Source organism: Acyrthosiphon pisum, chromosome A1 (genome assembly GCF_005508785.2).
Source record: "Acyrthosiphon pisum isolate AL4f chromosome A1, pea_aphid_22Mar2018_4r6ur, whole genome shotgun sequence".
In the NCBI taxonomy this organism is placed as follows: domain Eukaryota; kingdom Metazoa; phylum Arthropoda; class Insecta; order Hemiptera; family Aphididae; genus Acyrthosiphon; species Acyrthosiphon pisum.
The window spans coordinates 92,516,973-92,523,125 of NC_042494.1; positions in this window are offsets into that span (position 1 = coordinate 92,516,973).

A 6,153-nucleotide genomic window follows, 5' to 3' on the forward strand; every position below is an offset into this window, starting at 1 on the left:
TTATATTAATTATATTATTATTATTTTAATACGGTAGCCGTGACTTTAGGTATTATGTCTATAATCTATATATCCCTATAAGTACATACAATACATAATATTATATTCAGTTAGGAGGTATAACACTTATACGCAGTGCTCGAATTGGGAAAAATTAAGTAGAGGAGCTCAATCTAACGATTTAAAAACTGCGTTCCAAGGGCGCAATTATTCAACACAGACTATTCAAAAAATAGTAGGGGTACGCAAAAAAAAAATAAAAATAGTAGGGGAGCTCCGTCCCCCTGCGCACCCGCACCCCCCCCCCCCCCCCAATTCGAGCACTGCCTATACGGCTATATATTTATAACATTGAAAAAACATTAATGATTTAAATTGCACTGCCGTCTACTGCATTTATATTATTATATATCGATATTATCCCTACTTAAATATTAAAATTTTATTTTGACGGAATATACAATGAATTGGTGGTACTATATGCTAGATAGATTTCTAGGGCTTTCGATTGCCGGCTCGACAATTGATGTTTTATACATATTGTATACATAATAATATATACCTCCTAATCTACCTTTACAAACACTCAACAGGTGTAAAATGTTGAATGACATTGGCACGTTGCCCACTATAATATTATACCCTTCGGACATTCGGTGGTCCAAAATGATGGAGATTTTGCGACAAAAAAAAAACTGTACGAGTTATACGTACCTAAATAGCTGGTATTATATTATATAGCCTATAAGTGATGTATATATATAAATATATATATATATATATAGGTACACACACACTATAAGTTATATACTTGTTTCGTATTACGGATAAAATATTATATTATATCCCTTACACTTCAGTCTACCGTTGCCGCCGCCGCCGTGACGGCCGCGGCGTGTACGAGTCTTTCGGACGCCGATGGCGACAAAAGGGAAAAAAGGTATTTTCGTTCCGATTCTATTCAAATGGAATGCACGCACGCAGATCGGATTCATCACAATGGTCATGTGAACGCTTATAGGTACCTATATATACATACATATTTATATTCGTATATTCCCCTAAGCACAATGACGAAGAATGCTTTAACATATCCTGTCGGGATCGATATGTATATGAACATAATATATATATACAGATAAATATAAAAATATGTATACAATATACATATATATGTATATATACCTACTCATATGTATTATATAACGCACACAAACGCGGCACGGTATATATTATATTATTATTATTATTATGTGTAGCAAAGACGCGTCTGCAGGCGGCCGTTTCGTGCCAGCCACAACACAATACCCCAAATTGGAATTTTGAAGACATAAAAGACATTCCCCGATGAATGAATAACGCATATTCGATGACAGTTTTCAAATACTACGGAACCAGCATCGCTTGCATGTAACTACATAATATAGGTAGTAGGCATATATATATATATATATATAGGTACATATTATACTTGCCGTCCTTGGGGCTTGGACACACACGGTGGCAAAATTCTAATGAACTTAAACGTTCAGATTGACCCAAATAGCCAATATAGGTATAGAATAGAAAAAACTTCACAAGTTTTCATAATTTAATATAACCCTTTAGGTAGGTATATAGGATATTACATAGTTACGTAATATACACTGCTATTTTGTACTATGCATTATATTTGAAACAATAAGTTTCTGTTTTGTCGATTGTATTATTTTTTTTTTCATTAGGATGAATCGTGGTATCTATAGGCCACTGGCTGCAGACGATCTTACGCATCAAAATTGTTTTTTTATATACAAATATATATTTTTTTATATATAGCATATTGGTTTGTACTTACATCACCTTTACAAAAACATTACGATAAATTGTGTAAGTATACAAATCTGACTATATATATAAATAATACTGTTTTATGCTTTACATAGCACAACTGCACAGTTAAGTAGGTACTAATAAATTATTATTTATTAATAATTTACCTATTGGCTATTGAATAATACTCGTTGGCTATATTATACTTAAATCTGTACGAATACGCGTTAGCCGGTTATAACTAAATAGGTTGTCGACTTATCGACTATCGTCAACAATTTTTGGTGTTGCGGTTAGTAAAAAGATGAACATGAACTCAAGTCTCAATTGTCTTTGATGCATTAATATCCTTAATAGTCATTATGAATATTAGTACAATTAATCATGTATTTAAGTTATAGCCTATAGGTAGGTAAGTACTGGACAAAAACCAGTATTACATAACTCCGACAAATATTGATGTTGGGGTTGCATCCAAAACCGCACGCTTATGATTTCGACACCAAAAATGTCGGTATACAAAAACCGCTCACTTTATAACTTTATAGGTTCTTTGTATAGCAAAATACCACACACTATTTTAAATAATTATTTTTTTGAAAAAATATAAATAGGTAATAAATAATAGATTATACATCATCAAAGTGTACGGTTTTTGGATTCAACACTTTTAAAAAGTGTGCAGTTTAACCTATTGAATGTGTGCAGTTGTGTCTTGTATTTAATCACAAATATACGGTTTTTGGAGTCAAATGATCATGGAACTGGCAGAAACTGGCGCAGTACAACTGTACAAGTCAGTGGATAAAATCTTAACAATAAAGTTCTACATAAGGAAAGGCAGGACACAATAGGACAGCATAAACCATTGCGACTTGCGGACCACCATATTTCTACCGACCACTTATCGACTATTTTGTAGTAACTGACGATCAAGACGACCGATGACCGTCTGCGTAGTTGCATATGCACATATTATAGTGTATGAGATTTGGGTGTGTTATAGATTTAGATGTAGAGATGAATATTTTTTAATATGTATTCCAATGTGGTGTAAAACCTAAGGTTTGTTGGGGGGGCTTACAACGGTTAAGGGAGGGCTTAGCCCCCCTGTTTGCCCCACTATTTCCACTGATTATATAATACCGTCCATATATTACTCACGGTGGGTAACCACGGTTTCTTTTGGTCGCCGTCGCCAAATGTACAAAGTTTGTATACAGTTATACCTACCTATATATAATAATATTACAGAATCGGAGCTGGTATGTGATGGTATATCATTGTGGCATCGTACCAGTACGTACCGGTATGCCATAATATCCATATACCCACGTATAGGTACTACATTATATATATATATTTTTTAATTATATACGTACTTTTTCCGGCATTATACAGTAATACGAATGCGGTAGGTAGGTATAGGTATACATTCATAGTATTGAGTACCTAATCTTCAACAATTGCGGTACATCGGTTACCGATGATTGATACACATATATTAAATGATAATACGGTATACCTACCGTATTACCGTACCTACCTTCAACTCAAAGATTATTAAATCTAAAAGAAGAAAGCTACTATTCAATATGTAGATATACCACGTATAACGATTAAATGTCAACATGGTGTATAACGTATAAGTACCGGACCCTAAAATATCCTGGACAACGTCAAGTTACATAGATAATAGAAGTAAACGGAGCAAAAACGCATTTACGTCCAGTTTAATTAGTTTGTAATTACTGGATGTCAATAACTATACTCATATAGAAGATTTATACTTTATTATAATAATTATGTTCGTGATCAATTTATCAATAGTATAGAATAGTATATTGTATATGGTCTATAATAATATACAAACACAGTCCATAGAACAACACATATACTATAATAACCTATAGGTAGTGAACAATTTAACATTGTTAATAAAATTTCGATTTTTATTTATATTTTAAAAATTAAATTGATTTAATTATTTTTATGAACAATAATTTTCATTTAGATTATTTTAGTTCCTTGTTTTTTTTTAAGAATAGATAATATTATTATAGGTACTGAATTATTTATAATATTATGTTCCTTGTAGAAATATGCCGACGTTCAGACTTCAGAATCTATTGTACCTATATATTTGTGTTTACTACGTAATATTATGTGTTTTATATAGATTAAGATAAAAATCTTTGTAAAATAATCTGCCGACTGAGTACTTGACGATTTTTAGTGCAAACCTAACATAAAATACATGAATATAGAATATAGAATAATACTATAACTTAAACTATATCTATAGCCTATAGTATAAGTGCTTGAATTGTGGTAAGCTAGCAGCAAGGCGCAGGGGGACAGAGCTCCTATTCTATGGTATTTTATTTTTTTATTTTTTGCGTACTAACGATAACTTTTATTTTTGTGTTGGGTTGGAGGTACTGCACAAACTTATGTCCAAAATAATTTTTTTAATAAAATGTAGATTTAAACTCATTTTATAATTTTAAATATTAAAATTGTTTTTGATAGGTACTAGTTTATTATATTTTCTATGGTTTAGAGTCTAAACTTTTAACCGTCCCCCCTTGAGTCTGAGCTAAATAATTTTACACTTGGAACGCAGTTTTTAAATCGCTGGATTGAGCTCATCTATACCTAATTCTTCCCAATTCGAGCACTGATAATATTAATAAGTAATAATTATAATTACTGTACCTACATGGTACATATAGTACATTATCATTACTTCGGATTATTCATATAGATCCTATATAATATTGAGCCACGTATCGATCTCTCTGCAGTGTTATTATTTTTTAGCTAATTGTTGCGGTATGGTATATTATGTGAATTGGACGGATTTAGGTACGTTTTTTTAACGGGACGTGTAGCTAGTAGGTACAAAAAAACAAATCAGTTTTGCGCTTGAAGCCAAAATGTTGTATATTTTTTTAATTACATTTTAACCTTGTTTCGTATTATTACATAAGATATAATATATTGTAATATAGACTAGACGTGATCGTTACAACCACGGTCTCTGCCCAAAAACGATGTTATGTAAGAACGTACCCATACCAATTTACCCACCCGTTCATGGCACGTCCCATCTTTACCAGTTATACCACGATAAGCGAATACTATAATACATTAATTCCAGTATAATATTATACACGTATATAATAATATGCTCTATAATAATCTAATATACAGTCGGCGCCGGGCGGATGGTTATCGTTTTTTCTTTGATGCTGGATCTACCTACAATATAGTTGTTCTTGTTTTCAATAAATTAGTCTTTACAAGAAATGAAACATTTTCAATCTTATTTCAATTTAAATCACAATTATTAGATTTCGATCTTTAAATTATTATTAGATATTACGTCACTTTACTAATTACTATTTACCAGCTATAAAGTCAAGACTACAAACTATATACACTAAATTATACAATCGCTATTTCCTATTACTATAACTAATATATAATTTACCGACTATTTCATAATATAGCCAATATATTCGTACCTACCTTGTATTTCTACGTATTTTTTTTATAAAAATTAGTTTCAAAACGGTAACGGTTGTTCATATAATATAATAATATAATTGTGTATTTTTCAAACGTGTCATCCGTGCGTAAATACAGGTTACATGCGTTAGGTAGTTCCGTGTATAAAGACGCCTAAATGTCTACCGTTTTGGTCCTAAAAGGATCGTTTTCTACACAATAATAAATCGTATTCTGAAAAGGTAAGGTGCACTAAAAAAATTTTTTTTTACTTTTTACTCTCATTTGTTCTCTGAATTTCGTTTTGCCGTACCTATTTTCTACGGCACGTATTACACGTCGTGACTATAATATATTACATACAGACGTCCGTTACGTCTTGCCTTCATATATTATAATAATGAGTAGGTAGGTACTACACTTAATTCCGCAACTATTGTACTTTATTTACAATGAAATCGTTCGGAACCTTCGCCTCTTGTACCTACATATACGATGGGCATGTTTATTATTACTAGTGTGCGTAAAATAACGACAAATAAAACGGAATAGGTACCTAACTAAATCTACTACTGCGTGTATAGTAATAATATGTCGAAACTCGTAACTATATAGAATATATTATATAGGAACCTCAAAAAGACGTGTACACATCATTATATAAATATAATCTAGGTATACCATATATATTATTATTATCTTAACGAAAAACGCACTCATAGATAATGTTAGACCTACACAGGTATATTATGCACGTACCTATAGTACAACGGTATGACATCTATGTATATAATATCTCAAATGTGCGGTGTTGTTATACGCGTTGTT